Source organism: Lepidochelys olivacea (assembly GCF_965140295.1).
Source record: "Lepidochelys olivacea isolate rLepOli2 genome assembly, chromosome: 2".
NCBI lineage: Eukaryota > Metazoa > Chordata > Testudines > Cheloniidae > Lepidochelys > Lepidochelys olivacea.
In genome coordinates, this window is record NC_140412.1 from 182,643,678 (window position 1) to 182,663,011 (window position 19,334).

The 19,334-nt window shown below is 38.6% G+C and overlaps 1 protein-coding gene across 1 annotated transcript in view; it reads right to left on the bottom strand.

Moving 5' to 3' along the window:
• Window positions 1–19,334, bottom strand: part of BMPER (BMP binding endothelial regulator) — a 187,207-nt gene that overhangs the window by 159,837 nt on the left and 8,036 nt on the right. The gene's annotated exons all lie outside the window — the stretch shown is intronic.

Sequence of the window (19,334 nt, forward strand, 5' to 3'; positions counted from 1 at the left end):
AACAGTCCCGAGTAGTACAGTGAATTAAAGTGCAACCGTCTAAAGTTCCAAGCCAAATAATAACTCAGCTGGGTTTGAATGGATTCAGTTTAAAAAACAAAAAAGAAATATAAATGCCAAGTGAGGAGATATTTATGAAAAGTTCATAGCACAGGGACAGCTCTCTGATAATAGGGCTATATTAACAAAAGTGTTTCAAGCATTTTCATTTGCTGTTATTTCTAAAGTGACAGCAGTTTTAAATACAATAAAACCTCAGAGTTATGAACACTTCAGTAATGGAGCTTGTTCATAACTCTGAAGTTTCGTAACTCTGAACAAAACATTATGGTGGTTCTTTCAAATATTTACAACTGAACATTGACTTAATAATTGACTTTGAAACTTTACTATGCAGAAGAAAAATGCTGCTTTTAACCATCTTAATTTAAACAAGTACAGAAACAGTTTCCTTACCTTGTCAAATCTTTGTTTTTAAACTTTCTCTTTATTTTTTTAGTGGTTTACATTTAACACAGTACTATACTTAGGGTGACCAGATAGCAACTGTGAAAAAATGGGACGGGGGTGTGGGGTAATAGGCACCTATATAAGAAAAAGTCCCAAAAAACAAGATTGTCCCTTTACAAACGGGACATCTGGTCACCCTAACTGTATTGCATTTGCACCCCACCCCACCCTTTTTATTTTTTGGTCTCTGCTGCTGCCTGATTGTGTACTTCTGGTCCCAAATGAGGTGTGTGGTTGACCGGTTAGTTTATAATTTTGAGGTTCTACTGTATACACATATACACACGGCTTAAATTCAGCCGGAGCCATCCAGAGCGAAGCTCCGGTAAATATTTTCAAACCCATGGGAGCACCGGTGCCTCCCACAGGCTGAAGCCCTGAGCCCCAGGGCTCTGGGAAACATTCAGGGAGAATTTAAGCCCTGCACACACATAACAATGCACGTAGGGCCTAATAAAGTTAAGCACAGGCTTAACTTTAAATATATGCTTATGTCCCACTGCAGTCTATGAGAGTTAAGCATATACTTAAAGTTAAGCACTAACTTAATTATTTGCTAAATAGGTATGGGATTAAGCACATGCTTAGGTGCTCTGCTAAATGAAGGTCTTAATACAGCTACATTTATTTGGGATTGCTGCTTTGTTTGAACATCTCCCAGGGAACAGATTTCATGCCTCATGAGAGTAAATGATCATTAATGCTGCTTAATTGGGAGAGTGATACCAACAACAACAAATCCATTTACTGGTGATTCATTTGTCCAGTGCTAAAGGGTTAATCAGTGTTTAACTAGTTGTCATACATGGGAGATTCTAAGATCCAGTCACTGAATCCATAATTTGCAAATAAAGACTAAAAGATGATGTAATGAATAATTTGTATTCAGTAAACATTTTCTTCACTTAGGGCCTAATATTGCACTGTGCTGAGTAAACTAAAACTCCTTGGATTTCAATGAGAATTGAGGGGGTTGGTTCTTCTCAGGAGCAACTTAATACCTTCCAGTATTGGGCCCATAAGATTACTTTGCAAGTATAACTTTTGCATTCCCTAACATTTTTGTGTTTAAATATATCAGTTTCTACATTGTGTTAACATAGGAGTTCTGATTCTCCACTGCCTTTCACCTACACTTCACTGATGTAAATTACTACACAAAGTGCAACGCAGAAGACACCACTCCAAGGGTTATTTTTGCATTTCATTTACAGTACATATATAAATTTATACACTGCATAGTATACACACACACAGCCAAATACTCAGCTGATATAAATTAGTGTGATGACAGTGACTTCAATGGAGCAACCAATGGCCCAAAATGTTCTAATGTATCATCTCTCCGTGCATGGTCAAATAATTAAGAACAACAATTCTTTAGAAATATATAATTAATTATTCTATCTTTTTTGTTGTTCAAATATGAGCTGGCACAAAAGCAGTTAAAAGTTCTCCCTTCCTACCCCTCCCCCAAACTATCTATTTTGAAATCCTTCTCAACTCCCATTCCCCTCAGGAAAATCCTAGGAAAACAAATAAGCTTTGCAACATGACCTGAAGGCCATCAGATCTGGGATCTATCATTCCAAGGGGCCAAGCTGGTGCAGAACTTCCTTTAACAACCTGCCAGCAGTCCCAAACTCATTTAAATCAGGGAGCTGTTTGCTTGACCCCTCAGTTTATCCCATCTGCCTTGGGATCATGAGAGATGCAGGTTCCTAAACAGTTCAGGATCCAAACTACATAGGGCTTTACAGCTTAACCTCCACTTAGATAACAACTGGTAACCACCACAGATCACATATTTGATGTGTTCCATGTGGGAAATCCCACTTAAGTGGGCAGCCACAATCTGCACTCTCTACAATTTCCTGAGGTCCTCAAGACGTAGTCCCATACACTGCATGTTTTAGTGATCCTATTTTAAAATGACAAAAGCGCAGATACTGGTGGAGAGGTCTGTACCCCAAAGAAAAACACACAACCCTCTTGCCATGTGCCAATGTTGATAAACATTCTTGGCAATATCCTAGCCTTTCTTAGTAAGTGGTTGTTATGATTTATGTCTTGTCCTCAAACTGTTCAGAAATCAGATTATCCAAGAGGGTAAAATAACTGCATATTATACTGCCACCATCCTATAAAGAAAAGTCAGTGACCAAGCTGGAGGATACCACTGAATATACTAAGAAGAATTAACACAGGAATGTTTAGCACAAGGTAATCCATTGGTAGGGCCCTTCGTTTTCAGTTATTATTTTGTTCAATTTTCCTCAGGTATTTATCAGTGTTTATTGCCACAACAACAAAAACAGGTGACAATCAGTGTCAAAAACTATTAATAATTTTTCTGGGTAAATATTGGGGTTTATTTTGGTGGATGGAAAGACGGGGGGAAATATTCAGTGGATTAATGCTTTGAACTCTGTTCATCAATGTCATTTGCTGCAGAACTAAAACAGAACTCAAAACACAATGCCACCTCTGAGTTTAAGAAAACAATGTATCTAATCCCCAAATAAAACTCTTCATTTGAATAAACGGTTTCCTGTTGTAGACTTAGAACTATTGGTCTATAAATATTTACATTTAATAATTGGGCCACACCATTTGCAGCATGTACACTCAGCTTCATCCTTTTCTCCTGTTTTAGTTTTTTTTTAAACTTTTGAATACTTCCTTGTGTTCTGAAACGTATTCTGATATAGATTTTCATTTTCTTCCCACTTTAGAGTGTCAAATCTTTAAACTGTTATCTGCCAACAGCTTGAAATATATACATGGTGGGTGTGAGATTCATCAGTACATTCAGATGAGCACGCACTTCAGAGCTTGCATGCGTGCTTGTTTGTTTATTGTGTGCATCTTCTAGACAAATACATAGTCTTATTTCAACAGGCAGCTTTGCATATACACACAGACTAATTTATTATCGTAATACATATATCTCATGCACTGTATTGTATTTTCCTAATAAAACAAGTTATTTTTACATGTTTGAATGATACAAAAGTAGGTTGAAAAATCAGAAAAAAATGAAGAACACTTTTTGTAAAACCCAGGAATTTTTCAGTAAAAATTGTTTTAAACTGCAAACGAAGGGGCTTTTCCATTGCCTAGTTAATAGTAGCTCCTCAACCTTCGGCTTTTCCCTATGATTGTCAACCACACTGAACAACCCTAGAACTGAACAAGGGTAGAAAACAAACACATTTATCTTTTAAAGTAAAATTTTGCTACTTGAAATTCCTGTCTTAAATTTAACCCTCTGAAGTGAACTCCACCTATAATTACTAGTTCATTAAATGACACAGGTAGCCATTTACCAGATGCTAGTGTCTCTCTCAATGGATTTTATGGCTTAATTAGAGACTGAAAAAAATCAAAGAGAAAAATGTCAATCAGAAAACTGAAGCACAAGAGGCTCTGCACACATCACCCCTTTGCCTCCTTTTGCTTCCTGTGGCCTTGCTCAAGGTGCTTGTGAAGGAAGATATAAAGCTTTTATTACAAGCCTCTGGGACTTAAAATCACAGCTTTATTCTTCTCACAGTCACTGTCTAATCTGGCGGGGAGTAGAAAGGGCTTGATTCTTACACCAGCATAAACCAAGAATAACTAGTTAAATCAATGTGAAATCAGCATAAATGAGAATCAGGCCCTAAAGTTGTTAACTAACATGCAGTTGTAGTCAGAAATATGACTATTGTAACAGATTGTAACTAGTGTGATAGATTCACTGACACACTACTCCAGTTTTGCACCTCTCCAGTGTTGCAAAGCAACTATAAACCTGGATTTAATCAGCCAGTTTTGCAATGCTGGATTGACACAAAGCAATCAGAGCACATTAGTGAAATTGGCTTGACAACTTCTTATTCAATGCAGGTTTCAGAGTAGCAGCCATGTTAGCCTGTATCCGCAAAAAGAAAAGGAGTACTTGTGGCACCTTAGAGACTAACAAATTTATTTGAGCATAAGCTCAAGTACTCCTTTTCTTTATTCAATGCAGTATGCCAAATCCTACTTTTACTTACACCAATGTAACACCCTTGACTTAAACTGATTTGATCCAGGGTGAAATCAGTGTAAGTGGGAACAGAATCAAATCTACAGTATCTGCTACCTGTGAACCAAATCCTCAGATCCATATTCAAAACAATGCAGGCAAATCCTCATTTAATTTAATGGAAGTTTGCCTCAGAAAAGGCTGAGTTAAAACTGAGGGCTTCATCACCCCCTCCTGTGAAAAAATATCCACTGAAGGAGTTGAAGGGAAGAAAATCTCTACACTAGACCTCTAGAAATTTTCCTGCTGAATTGTTTCATTGGGGGCAATGGGAGTAAGAAAGGATTTGCCCAAATATAATACAGGTCATATAAACTGATTTATAGACTTCATGAATCTCAGGGTATCTGCAGGAGAAAAGGGCAATCCAGGAAGACCCTGTGTATCCACGGGCCTCCTCTGCTCTGTGGCAATATAGCTCCATTGGAGCCATGCTGCCAAAGCATCACCAGGTGGCAACTACACATGGGACCCCAATTTAAAGGGGGAATCACTATTGCAGATGGCAGGGAGGGTTACCAAAAAGGATTACACCCCAATTTGGATTACCTTTGTTCCCTGATTGCCAGGGGAATACTGCATCTCCTCCACCATCCTGCCCACCCACTCCTCCCCTGAGCATACTAATTCCCTCTCCTCTCACATAATCCTGACCTTCCTCTGAGTTTGGAGGTGGCTGCCCAGCCATTCCATGCCTAGGACTGGAGATGGGTGTAAGGATGAGCCTTCTGCTTGCATTTAAAGGTGGTACAATTGTGTCCTGATTAAAGACTTCATATTTGGCCCCACAAATCTGATTTAAATCTGTTTACTTCACTGCCAAAGACAAGTTTTTATTATCATTGGCACCATAGAACTAATAAAACAATGGCAGGACAAGTTGCATCCTATTCTGCTTCATGCATCATCAACATTTTCAGCTACATCATGATTGTAGAATCTTTATCACTGATGATGATGATGGAAGAGGCAGATAAGAACCTATCATGATCTTCACATTCCAAGATCACTTCTTAGATCTGAGAGTTAGAAAAAGCATATTAGCAAATTAGGGAAATAATCGAGAAGAAAAAGATAGTCCCAACATAGAATTTTATAGAATTTTTTCTGAATTTCAAAGTAATAATATAACATATACTATTGAAAGCCTCCCTGTGTGTCAGATTTCTCCATGCACATAGAAAGGGGGGAAGCACCACTAACATCAAAATTCTAAAGGACAAACATCTTATGTCAAATTCAGCTATGACATTATTATTATTATTTGTATTACAGTAGCATCTAGACTTAGGAGACCTCAAGAAAGATCCAGGCCACACTGTGTGTACAAACACACACTAAGAGATAAAACAGAGCGTACAGTCTAAATAGTCAAGACTGACAAAGGGAGGAAAAAGGGAAGGACTATTTATTATATTCATTTTACTGATGGAAAAAATCGAGGCACAGACAGACAGATTAAGCAACTTGCCTAAGGTCAGATAGGAAGTCTGTGGCTGAGCCAAGAATTAAGCACCAACCTCCTGAGTCCAGTGCCTTAACCATAAAGCCCTCTTGTTTTCAACATAAACAAGCATAATTCCCCTGAAGCTCATGGAGTTGCACCTGTTTCTTCCATGACTGATTTTAGCCCTTAAACTATTGCTGAATATACTGTTATAGTTCTTTAGTTTTTCATATAAGAGCACATCTTAGCAAAACTCAAGACCCGGGGGACTTGACGTGGAGGAAAGGGCTAACACTATTCATATCATTCATACAAGACAGAAGATAAAGCAGGTCTGGTAAATCATTGTTTAGTCTATTGTAGTCTGTTATACAATGCAGATCTTCTAGGTCCATGGTGTGCAAGAGTAAGAAGATAAAACATTACGAAACAAGGAGGAATTCTTGAGAGGGTGAGGGGTTTCACCCACCCTTCCAAAATATTGCTTGTAACATGTACCACCAGTCTGCTTATTTAAATTTCTCTTTCTCCTCCCCATTAGTTTTGCAAGGGTGCAGCAGGGTGAGCCAGCAATTGAGCCAAATGGATTTTAACAGCAAGCCCTTTCCTTCCAAATAAGTTCCACCCTCTAGTAATCATAACATTTCATTACTTGTCCAAGCCATACATTTAAGGAATTGTTAACTAGCAGCATGAAGGAGAGCTATACTACCAAATCTGCATCTGTGTTGTCAACATTGTTTCTGAAGCTGTTGAAAGCTCTCAGATACTTTCAGAGGTTTTCTCTTAAAAACAGCAATATCGGACTGCAACATGCAGAAGCCATCTTTTATAAGAGTGGGTTTTTTTGTTTGTTTGTTTCATTAAAAGGACATGCACTTGGGCACTGAAAAGTGCAGCAGAGACACATAGCTCATATATATATATAAGCCATTTGCTAAATCAGAAACCTGGGAGTCAGTCAAAATCCATAATAGGATCCCAAGATTCATAATAAATAACTTGTAATTATAGTCCTACACAATAGTTATTTTAAACAGATGGTTTATGGATTCACATCTGGGATTTTTTTTTAATTTAATGTTCATATACACTCAGAGAGAAAGGGAGAGAACATAACTAGACTGCATCTAGGTTTGTTTTATTAGGTTTGGGGAAAAAGTAATATTTTAAAAGAGGTCAAGCTGATTCATAACAATACCGCCACATCTGATGTAAGTCCCTTGTGACTACACAGCAAAAACATGTAGGGTTCATGCTCGGAATCTCAGGCTCACATGGAATAAAGGACCTCATGAAGGGCTGCAGAGTCTGACTGAATCTTCTTTCCTGTATTAATTGAGTACAGCACCTGGAGAATTATATTTCTAACATGTTCAAGAGAAGTTTAGAATATTTTGTTTGGAACCCACTTTTTTTTTTTTCACATCTCCCAAAACTTGCCACTGAAATTCTCTTCTTCAAAGTAAGTGCAAAGGAGATGAAAATTCATTTACCTAAAAGATAAGTTAGGCAGAGGCTATTTTAGGCTAGAACTTCATGTTGCCTTTTCTGAAGCTTCCTCTCACCATAATTTGTTCATCTGCAACTTATAGCTCATATTTTTACCTTCCATCAAAGAACTCTGTGCATAGTACCCCATTCTAACAACAAAGTATATCAAGACTAACAGTCATAAGCTCATGTGGTACAGTAAAATAAAATGTCAACATGAAAAGAAAGAGTAAAAAACAACTGAATGTTTGGCAGAGACCTTGCACAGGACTTGTGCCAAACCACAGCTTGAAGCAGCAGCCAAATTCCTACTGGATTCCCTATTGGGTCTCTGCTGTTTCACAGAACAACCACTAGGAGGACTACTTTCTGTAGCCTGCATTTGGCTTGAGAAAATTTGGAAGAGAAAAAGATCAGGAGTCCTTGTTTCTTGGTGGATGCACCAGCGTGGCTACTTCTACCTTTTCATATTCTCTGTATGTGTGTATCTATATCTATATATCTGCTTACTATATGTTCCATTCTATGCATCCAATGAAGTGGGCTGTAGCCCACGAAAGCTTATGCTCAAATAAATTTGTTAGTCTCTAAGGTGCCACAAGTACTCCTGTTCTTTTTGCAGAGTGATCCAGTTGACTATGTTCTGAGTCCATTGTTTTACTGGCCAATATAGGGGTAGAATTGACTGTAAAGTTATCACTGATGCTGATTGTCAAAGGGTAAATTTCCACTGTGACATTCTGGTTTGTTTGTTTGTTTTTGAGGCTTATATTGAATCATGTAGATTTTAAATATCTAATCTGTGCCTCTTTGTTGAACAGGAAAAATATTACCTAAACATTCATTTAAACAAAAACAAAAAGATCTGTGTAGAAAGGGAGAACAAGGAAGACTGACTGAGAAGGTTGATACCATGGGATAGAAATCTGATCTGACATTAAGGCCCAATCCTGCAGTTACTTCCAACCACTATTTATGTTATGCTGGTCACACTAATGCACTCTTCAGATAGTCTAGTCTTAACTTTATGCCTGGATTTCAGTGGGATAACCCACACAACATAAAATTAAGGACATGCTTTTAAATTTTTGAAGAATAGGAGATTAAGTGTATGCATTTGTCATCTGAAACAATAATGTAAGTCACGCTGAAAGCCTTCAAACAAGGATAAAAATTGTCCTTCAAGAATTTGGGGTGAACTTTTCAAAAGCACCTATAAATTCGACGATGTCTACACTGCCACTTATGTCAGCCAAATGTACACCTCTCAGGGGTGTGAATAATCCACCCCCCTGAGTGACATAAATTCCACTGGCATAAGCACTATGCACAGCACTATGTTTGCAGGAGAGCTTCTCCCACCGATATAGGTTCAGCAGCTCACTGGGAGTGGATTAAATTATCTTGACAGGAGAGCTCTCTCCCATTGGTGTAGAGTGACTACATGAGAGACCTTACAGCATCAGTACAGCTGCATCGCTGTAAGTTCCCTAATATAGACACAGCCTTAGGAGCACACTTCCCATATAAAATCAATGGGACAACTGCTCCAAAGTCAGGTGCCTTTGAAAATCCCACCCTTGATCATTTGGTACTGTTGCTTAGCTTATGATTCAGATTCCAGTTCTACAACCTTCTCTCACGAGTACCACTTACACAATCAAGTACTCCCTCTTGAGCTCACTGGGATTACTCTCTTCAGTAAACCCTGCTCTGCATGAGTAAGAATTGAAAAATTAGGCCCTGAGTGAGAAAAGGGAGGCGAAAGCACTCACAAAGCAGTGAACTGTAAGAAAATGTCTCACCACTGACAAGTGGGGTAAGAAAAATTTCTCGTTTTCATTGTTTCCCCTCAAATTTGTATCTAGTTTCAATTAAACAAATGAAAGTTTTTGCAGGTAAAAGACACTAAAACAAAAATAAAAGGATACTAAAAAACGGTTATGGTGCAAAATGGAAAAAATATTTGTCTGTGAAACAGACAATTTTCTGCAAAAAACAATAACATTGTCTTGATTTACAAATTCAAATCTATACCCTGCAAACATTGAGGCATATGCTTACCTTCATGCAAGTGACTAGTTCCATTAACTGTAATAGGAGTACATACATGAGTAAAACTAAGCGTATGCTTAAATGTTGCAGACTGGGGGCTTGCTCATAGTAAAAATGTTACCAGGTTTTCAGCATAAAGTTGTGTTATATTGATACAAATGATATTTCATCATGAATCAAATATGTCAACTCAGTCCTTGCAAAAACAAAATTTTTCCTCTTGTGAACACAAAACCACCTTTTTTTCCAAATACAGCACACAGTAGTTTCTTGCTTGTTTCCACATTTTCATAATCTCTTAGGCTCCTATGTCCCCAATGCCCAAAGCAGCAGGCCACTGTTGACATTGTGCAGGGATAGTGCTACAGATCTCTCCGCAGTGGAGCTCTGCCAATATCAACTACTCTCTTCAGAATTTCAGTTCTCCCCCAGGAAGCGCAATTAAAAACAAAGCCCTGGCTTGCTGAAAGAAGACCCAAAAATTTCACTGCAGATGTGTATTCCGCACCACAACCAAAAAACACAGTACTATGTACAAGTAGTTCAGTACTCACCACTCACAACCCCCTTTAGACCAAACATACCATTTCTGCAATGTACCTAATGTTCACCAGCTTGGGGAAATTGACCTCTGTGGTCAGTTGCAAGCCTGATTTTCCCTCAGGACAGCCCAGTGGCCTGCTATTGCAGCACCATGAGTAGGAGGAGCTTCATTTAATATGATCATTTATTTGTATTACTGTAACACCTAGAGGCACAACTGAGATCACGAGCCTATTATGCTAGACAGTGTGCAAACACATATTAGGACATGGCTCCTATCCTGGTGAGTTATAATTACAATAGACAAGGTAGACAGACAACGAATGCACACAAGGGTGAAGTAATTTGCCCATAGTAGGTCAATGGTAGAGCCAGGAATAGAGCCCAGGTCTCCTAGGTCAGTGCCCTATCCACTTAAACGTTTTTCCTCACTTTAACCTTTTACGTGTGATAGGGTCAAATCTTTGTCCCAGTGAAGTCAAAAGCAAAGCTTCTCACCATTCAATAGAATATAATATGAAACTCTCTGTCAATAGGGACATGAACCTCAGGTTTCAGTGCAAACTTAGCAGCATATACAGTAACACAAAATAGTATATATAAACTGGAAGGCAGGTAAAAGTTGGGGGGTGATGTTATGGTTCTGTGGGAACCAAACCTTTGACTTTTCTGATTTGTGTGCACTTAAAATTCTTAGCTACAATCTTCCATTAGGGTATTTTTTAAAATTAAATATAAATATGTTTTATATTCCTATTAAAGTCTACATCTGACCTCCTTTGTTAAGCACTTTGAGATCTACTGCTGGAAAGGGCTATATAAAAGTGCTAGGTATTAGCATTATGAAAGGAGTAATAGTAAATACTAAATAGCTCTTTGTCGATGCTGAATCTTATGCAAATTAGCAGTCAGTAAGACAAGTAGAACCTTGGTCAGATAGGACATGTGTCAGTTTGACTCTAAGTCTGTGACTAAGAAAGCAAATTATATTTTCCACAGTTATAGCTGTGTGTCTCTTTCGTATACTGTACAACTGTGCTGATCTAGCTAAACTGATACAAACCCCTAATGTAGATAAACTTAAGCAAGTTTAACCTTTGCTTAGAATAACCTTTGAAGTTTACATAGCTAAGTTCCAAATTACACTCAACTGATTTAAGCAAGGGTTAAACTGTTCCAAGTGTTTCTATGTTAGGGATTTGGGTTTAATAAGATTGGTTTAAAACCAACTGGTGCAAGTTTTCTAATGTTGACCAAGCCAAAGTTTCAAGGTCTGTTCAATCTCCAAACCTTCCGTCAACTCTGACCCTTCAGCAGAGCAACCCTTCCACTTCTATTTCTTCCCATCTTGGCCCCATTACCCATGTTCTGTTTATTTCCCAGGGTTGGCTTTATTGCAGTAAAGTGAAGCACACACACCACCATGAAAATACAGAAAATGCTCAGAAACACATCAGCATCTGTCCTCAAGTTCAAGATTTCCCTTTTCTGATGAAGCCAGACATTGTGTTTCTGTTTGATCTATGTACACCAAGTGGATAGTCCTCAATTTTTCTTTTAGTGCTGTAATGTGACTTTATTGAACATTTATTTAAAACAGTTCCATTAACTAAGTTATTTTAATGAAATAAATGTATAAATATATTGTCTGAACAATGACATACCCATCATTGTGTCTGAGAGCAACCTTTATTGCTTCTTGTATCTGACGTCTGCTTAGCTAAGCTTTTACACTGGAGATTCAGGTAGTGGCCTTTTGGGGCTTTCTTAAAGGCCAGAGCCTGTATGAAAAACTCTGAACAAAGAAGCCCCTGAAGCCATGCAGTTTTAAAAGGGTTTACAAAGCCCACTGGGCCTCCTAGCTTATTTTGCAACAAGTCATATCCCATGAAGAAATTCACTTCTGTACAACCCAAAAACAGAGTTAGATTAAAGAAAAAGAAAGAAAAAAAGATGATTCCCTGCTGATCTGCCTGGTCTTTTACTGCCCGTATTCTCTAAAGAAAAGATGTTCTGATGATATATTACCCCAATACATCACTAATTGACAGTGTTGTCATAGTACTGTATCCTTTAAAATATGATGTATGCCAAAAGCAGTAACAGGGGATACATAAGGGGTTCTTTTTATCCTTTAAAAAAATTTCAAAAAGACTTTTAAAAGTATGGTGTTTTGGATTTTGTTCAGGGAGTCCCACAATACACATACCTCACCCTACACCTCAAAAATCAAGAAGAGTCCTAAAAGTTTCCCAAAAATGGTAGATTACAAAAAAAACAGGACAACATCAGAGAAGTTCTTCATTTAAGCAGGTTTTCAAATAGGATGAAAGTGCTTGAGGAACAGCCACCAAATAAAAATAGTAGTCCAAAAGAAAGTAGCAACAGTTTGTTTTCTAAGCACATGGACTCCAGACACTGCTGTTTTAGCCCTCTTCAAGTCTGTTAAGTGCTGACCCTGCTTTTTGTTTTCTTGCCTGTGATACAAAAAGAAATAATTATTCACTGAGGCTTGTTGAGACAAAGGGGTAGCAGTGTTGTACCAGTTTCCATAGAGGAGCAGTTTAAAAGGGAGGTACAAGGAACATGGCCATTTCAACCTGGACTTTTTGAAGGAGGCGAGAATTTTCAGGGTCTTTTCTCTCTGGCCTTCACCGTGCAGTACCTCCTTCCTCTGCACTTCATAACCTCAGGTCAAACAGGACTGAGCTTTGAGCTGCAGTTATTAGTGTCACATTGAGGCAGTTGCGCTAATCACTGCATGGATAGCTTATCTCGGTGGCTGGCTTTTCAAAGGGCCCGATCCTCATCCAATTGATATAATGAGATCAGAGTCAGGGCCCAAATGAGGTCATGGTCAGAAAAGTGACTATGTAAAAATGACACCTTATTTGACATGTCTTCTCCTTGTGTGTCTCTGCTTCATGACCACATTTTGTGGCTAGGCCACTGCTACTTTTGGGCTAGTTTGTGCAGACCTTACAAGTACTTTCACTGCCATCAATGAAACCACCAGTATGAGTTAAGAGGCTCAAACCTGGCTCTTTGAAAGAGAAATATTCAGAATGCCTTGTGGTGCTGAGCAGACCCAGGTAATTACGTTTTTATTTGTAAATGTTTCTCTGGAAAGAAAGTTACCGTGTCTAAAAGAAGGAACTAATATTGCACAACCATGTTCTGCCTGAAAAATTCAGTGGTTGAAATCACAGCCCTGCAGGGCCAGTCTCACTTCTGGAAAGCAAATTCCCTTCTCTTTCACACATGTACAAACAGAGTCTAGAATGTCTAAAGCTTATGAATCTCAATAATCATAATATATTGAGCAGAAGCAATACAAATATATTTTTCATAGACTGTGTTCCCTTTTCCTCCTCCCTACCCCTGGCTCCACTTGCACTGCTGGAAGTAACAAAAATACCTGTTTTTGACAAGTAAATGGAGCTGACATCAGACTGAAGCAACAGCATGAATGAGCTATGCACAACCCATTTCTCATCTTGACAAAGTGACTTTTGGTCACAAGTGGGACCCTCTAAAGACATCTGCATGGTTGGCCTTGACCACCAGCAATTCTTACAGCCTATAAGGGGCCCTGTGAGACTGAGAACACAACCTGCTTTAGAACTGGCTCCTGCAGTTATGTCTCTTGATGGTTGTAAAGGCTGTATGATATATCAGGTGTGAATAAGATCTTTGCTAGCTGGTTATATTTACATAGGTATTGACTGCAGATAGCATCTTGTTAGCCCAAATAATAAGCCTCAAATGCCGGGAAAGGGGATTATGCATGGCCAAAAATCCACAGAGCTAGAAACCCAGCCACCAGTGATTTCACCGTGTGGAATGGCACAGATTAGTCTGAAGAGCCAGAATTCACACAGCAATACTATTAGATAAGCAGAAAGGAAAACGCAGGAAGGAAGGGGAGGAGGAAAAGTCAGTCTGAAATTCAGAGATTCCACAATAATAGTGCACGAGAGACCTTAGTAACTTTAAGATGACATTAAATGGTATGTTAAATGGGGTGTGTAACAATGAGAACCCCTTAGACGTTTTAACATTCAGCCAAAAGAAATGAGGGCCCTAGTCATATAAGAATCACACCCACAAACACACAAGACTAGTGTAAAATCTTGAAAAGATGCTTAAAATCCTTAGAAACAGTGCTATTCAACATCTGGTTCTGGAGTCAAACAGAACTTTCATGGAGCGAAGTCCCATCTAGCTCTTCTCAGTATGCCTGAAACTATGCCAATCTCTAAAAAGCTTCCAATGCTGCCTGGACAAAACAGATAGCAGTGATCAGACAGGAGCCAATGGGACACATCTTCATCCCTCAAAAATGGCTGATTTCCAGTGAGCTTCCCTTTATTATAGGGTTCCCTTTTTTGACTCTGACATTTGTACATTTCAGCATGTGGGTTGGTTTAACACACCAAGAGATTTGAGGGTGGCAAAGAGACCCCTACTTTTATAAACAATAAGATATTGAACATAGCTCTGGCTATTGAACATATCACCCTGTGTAATGAAGAGAAGGTAGAATTTTGGAAATTCTTAATGCTGCTGCCACAGCTAGCATCGGAGTAACAGAGCTCTTTGTTTGGGGATTAGAGACCTTACCACACTTCCATCAAATTATGTACCAGCAACTGTATAGATGGTGTATTAGCACTGTGTCCTAAAACTCCTAATGTTAAAGTTAAACAAACCATACTTTTGCATGTGTACACTAGCTACTTGTTAAATCTCAGCATCATAACGTTTTCCCTTTCCCCATAGATGCCTAATGAGACTAGAGCAAAAGTCTTACCCAAAAAAAAAAAAAAAATCGTACCTGTTACTCTTTCATTATTTTAAAGTAAAATTTTAAAATTTTCCAACATTCTTTCAAAAATTTACTTTAAAAAAATCCTCGTTTCCAGGCTAAACTATTGCAAGCTACATTTGCAGCCCAGAATGAATTTTTTTAGCATGAAAGCATTTACCAGTTCAGATCACTGATCCACCAATTCTTTTAGACTGACTTCAGCAGTAGCCAACATCAGATGTTAAAAAAAAGTGATAAACAAGAAAATTAGTTGTGCCTTATAAAGGAAAAAACATTTTCTTTCCCCAGAGGCCATTAAATAATACTCTGAATTATGTGATTTGATTACCCTTGTCAATGTCTTAGCTTGCACAGCTACATGTTATGTTAATGGTCCTTTTTAAAATCCATTCCAGCCACAACATTTGACATGATGATACCCTCCTGTAGCAGTGAATTCCAAAAGGTACAGCCTGCAGGTGCTTCACTAACTGGTATCATGAAAACACCATCATTACCCAGCCTTCAAGCAATTGTTTATCAATTAATTCGTCTTCTTCTCCACCCCTCCTCAATTATACATAATCACTAGCCATGACTCAGTCAGACTAAAGAAACAAAGCACAAGATCAAGACAATCAAGATCTTTAACTCCTTGTTTTGTAGCTCTCCAGTCACTACTAGACCCTCTCACATAAATAAATAAACAAATATACAAACAAGCAGAAGAACAGCATAATCAGGCACAGTGTTTGCAGCCTTTGGGCCCTATCCATTTCCCATTAAATTTAAGGATTATGATAGTGAGTATGATCAAATAAAACCAGAAGTTTTAGCCTATGGATTGTCAGAAATCCAAATTATCAGGCCACCACTCCCACATTTCATTATTAAGATCCTGATCCTATAAAGTTTTAGTCATGTGCTTCACTTTAAACAATAGTCACCGTACATAAAGCTAAGCATGTGCTTTAAGTCTTTGCAGGATTGGGACCTGAGTACCTAGATACCTTACCAGGTATCATCATTAAAGAATTTAAATTGTACATATTCCAGTGTAGAGGGTCTTAAAAGAGTGGTGTTTCTGTTGTTTTTGACCACTACCTCTCTGGGATGGAAGTGGATAATTTAAAAATAAAGTGTGCAAATAATAATGCAAATATCATCTTCTTTTTTTTCTGTTTGTGAATTGTCTGTGAGCAGATTGCAATTTTCTGAAATGTACTCCCTATTCAGAATTATTTGTGAATTTCTTCGGTGAGTAATGCTTGCTCTACAGATTATTTGAAAATAGTTCATGGCTGAGACTGACAAAATTATAGAGGACTCGTTTTGATAGTCTAAATTTTCCAGATTATATTATTTATCTTAATAGTAAGGATGTATGTGAATAATGATAAAGGGAAGGTCCTGATGCTGATAATGTTTATGTCAATGGTACTGCTCATATGAGTAAAGTTATTCATTTGAATAAATATTTGCAACACTGGAACCCAAGACAGTTATAGAGCTTCTGTAAATTCTCAGCTGTCATAATAAAAATGAATATGTGTGGAGTCTGATTTCCCCACATTTCGGGCTGAAAACTCATGAGAACAGGTTATGAGAATTTGACGTCATTAAATTGATTCACCCTTGAACCCAAACTCTAAACTAAACTTGAACATTACACAGCTGACCCCATCTCTAGTTTTATTACTGTTGGAACTGGCTGAAAGATAGGGAGGAGCAAAGGGGAGGGAATTGCAAAAAGGTTCCTACTTTTTCCCTCACTTTTTACTGAAATTTATAAATTTCAAGATTTTTCTGGTTTAAACAGAGAGGAAAATTGTCAGAAAATTCCACAGAAAATTCTTCGATCTTTCACCCAAATTTTGACATATTCAGCATTTTCCAGCCAGTTCTAATTGTACATTATTTTGTCAAAAACAAAAACAAAAACAAAAAACAGAAATTGTGGGGTTTTCAGTTTTTCAACAAAAATCCAAAAACATTTCAAGAAAAACTTCAGCAAAAACCAAACCTTTTTTCATTTTCATCAACATTTTTCACTATAACAAAACACATTTCCAACTCCAATATTAATTAACAGCACAATCAATCTGCTTGGCCAATTACAGGAGCAAAACACTGTGGTATCTTCTTCTAAAAAAAAGTCTAAAATAGAAGAACATAAGAAATGACAACCTCAGATCGGGAGAGTGAGGGAATGGACAAGGAACTGTGGGTAACAACAAATAAAGAAAAGGAATATTGTAAAATGTGCATGAAGACAGTTTAAAATTTAAAAATAAGGTATAAGGAGAGAGAAATGCATAGCACTAGCATGGGATTCAGCTTTGGAATGCTAGCTAGAACAGGTGGTTTTTAGGGAGAGATTTGAATAGGATTGCCAAGTGTCCGGTTTTATACCAGAAAGTCTGGTCAAAAAGGGGGACCCAACAGTGTCTGGTCAGCACTACTGACTGGACACCAAAAGTCCAGTTACCTGAGTAACCATCTGCAGTCGGCTTCCATTCTGCCATAGGGAAGGCAGGACAAGCAGCTGCTGCTGGAGCTGGAGGAGCACTCAGGACCTGCGTGGCTCTGGCGGACAGAAGTATCGGCAGCCAACATCCAGGAGGAGGGATCCTGAAACCTGTGGCATTTGAGGAGTGGGGCCAGTGACCAGACTCATGACCTGAGTCCCCTTCTCAGCCTCTTTTGTGCCCTGTTCCGGAGTTCTGCCCTCACATCCTGCCCTGGTCACCCCTCCACCTCCAGAGCATGGCTCTCCCTTCCCATTCTACCCCAGTACCCCCACCCCTGGAGCGCGGTTCTCCCTGCCCTGTTCTGCCCCAGTCACCCCTCCCCTCTGGAGTGTGGCTCGCCCTCGAACCTCCTGCCCACATCACCCCTCCACCTCTAGAGCCCTGCTCAGCTGGTGGCAGGCGGGAAGTGGAGAGAGCAGCAAGTGACGGGGGGCGGGAGAAGATGAGTGGGTGGTGGGGCCTTAGGGGGAAAGAGGTGGAGCAGGGGACGGGGAAGGTTCTGGCTCTCAGTGTCCGGTTTTCACAAATTAGAAAGTTGGCCACCCTGGATTGGAAGACTGAGAGTAAAGATGTGTTGCACACTGAAAGAAGGACACTGTTCCAGACACAGAGGATCAAACTAACTAAGAAACAAACAAACACACACACACACAATATGACTGGGAGAAAGAGACAAAATGAATATGAAAGCTAGGAGAGTTAGCACAGCATAGGTCATGAGTCAAGGAGTAGGGCAATATAAGGGAGGAGATGTAGGCTGCACTTTGAAAGTGAGGGCAATGAGTTTGAGCTTGATACAGAAAGGTTCAGGGAGTCGGTGAAGGGCCAGAGCAGGTTAAAAGGAACATTATTTTAGCTGCAGCCTGCCAGATAGAAGGAAAAGTCAGGAAGCATGAGAGGCAGCAGTTACAATTGTAATGAGGTACAAGATGATTGCATACAAGTACAATACGTTTTTTAATACCCTACTGTTTAGTAATGCAGGTAAAGATTTTTACACAATATAATTTGTATTATCATGACATTATTTGACTATGAGCTTAATGTAAAAAACAAACAACCCCCCACAAGCACTAGGTTTCCATTTCACTTGATTTTTGTTTAAATTAACTTTTTTCTTCCCTCAAAAATTTCTATTTAAACATGATGGGAAACTAAAAACAGTTATAAAAATATTTTCCCCCACAGTATGGCAGCACAAAACTGAACACCAGAAACACTGATACTGTGAGTCATTACGTTATAGGACCAGACTTTTAAAAAGACTTTTAACAACTCAATGGAAGAAACTTGAAAGCCTATCAAATCCATGTACAGATACTTGTATGCCTTTAAAACTCCATTTTGACATTGGACCAGCTTTTTAATAATGTTGTTCTTATTGGCAATTAAAAAAAAGTGCCTTAACATAGACTGATCCATTTTGTACTTACCACAGAAACGTTCCAAAGACCCTTGCAACTTATATTACATTTTTCCATTTAGTTTATGGCATTTCTGTGCCCCTCACAATTTACTGAATGTATTATTTATTTATTTTAATTATGATCTTTTGTACTCAAGTTTTCAGAGCCTTTACTTATGCGACAGCGAAGCTTTTTCCCATAATTGTTATACTGAATCTTCAACATACGTGCTGCGTTTCTATTGTCAGCTTCTGTCCAGTAGGGCTGTGCCAAGATCTGTAACCAATCCAGCACTGTGTGTTTGGCTCAGTGCAGCAAATTCATTGTTAGTGATGTGCAAGTAGTGAATTATTCACTATCCCAAATAGTCCAAGGATAACGTGAAATAGCTACTTCAAGCCTCACGTATCTGTTATTGCAGATTTATGGCACAGTTTAAACACGTTGTGTCACTCATAATGCATTA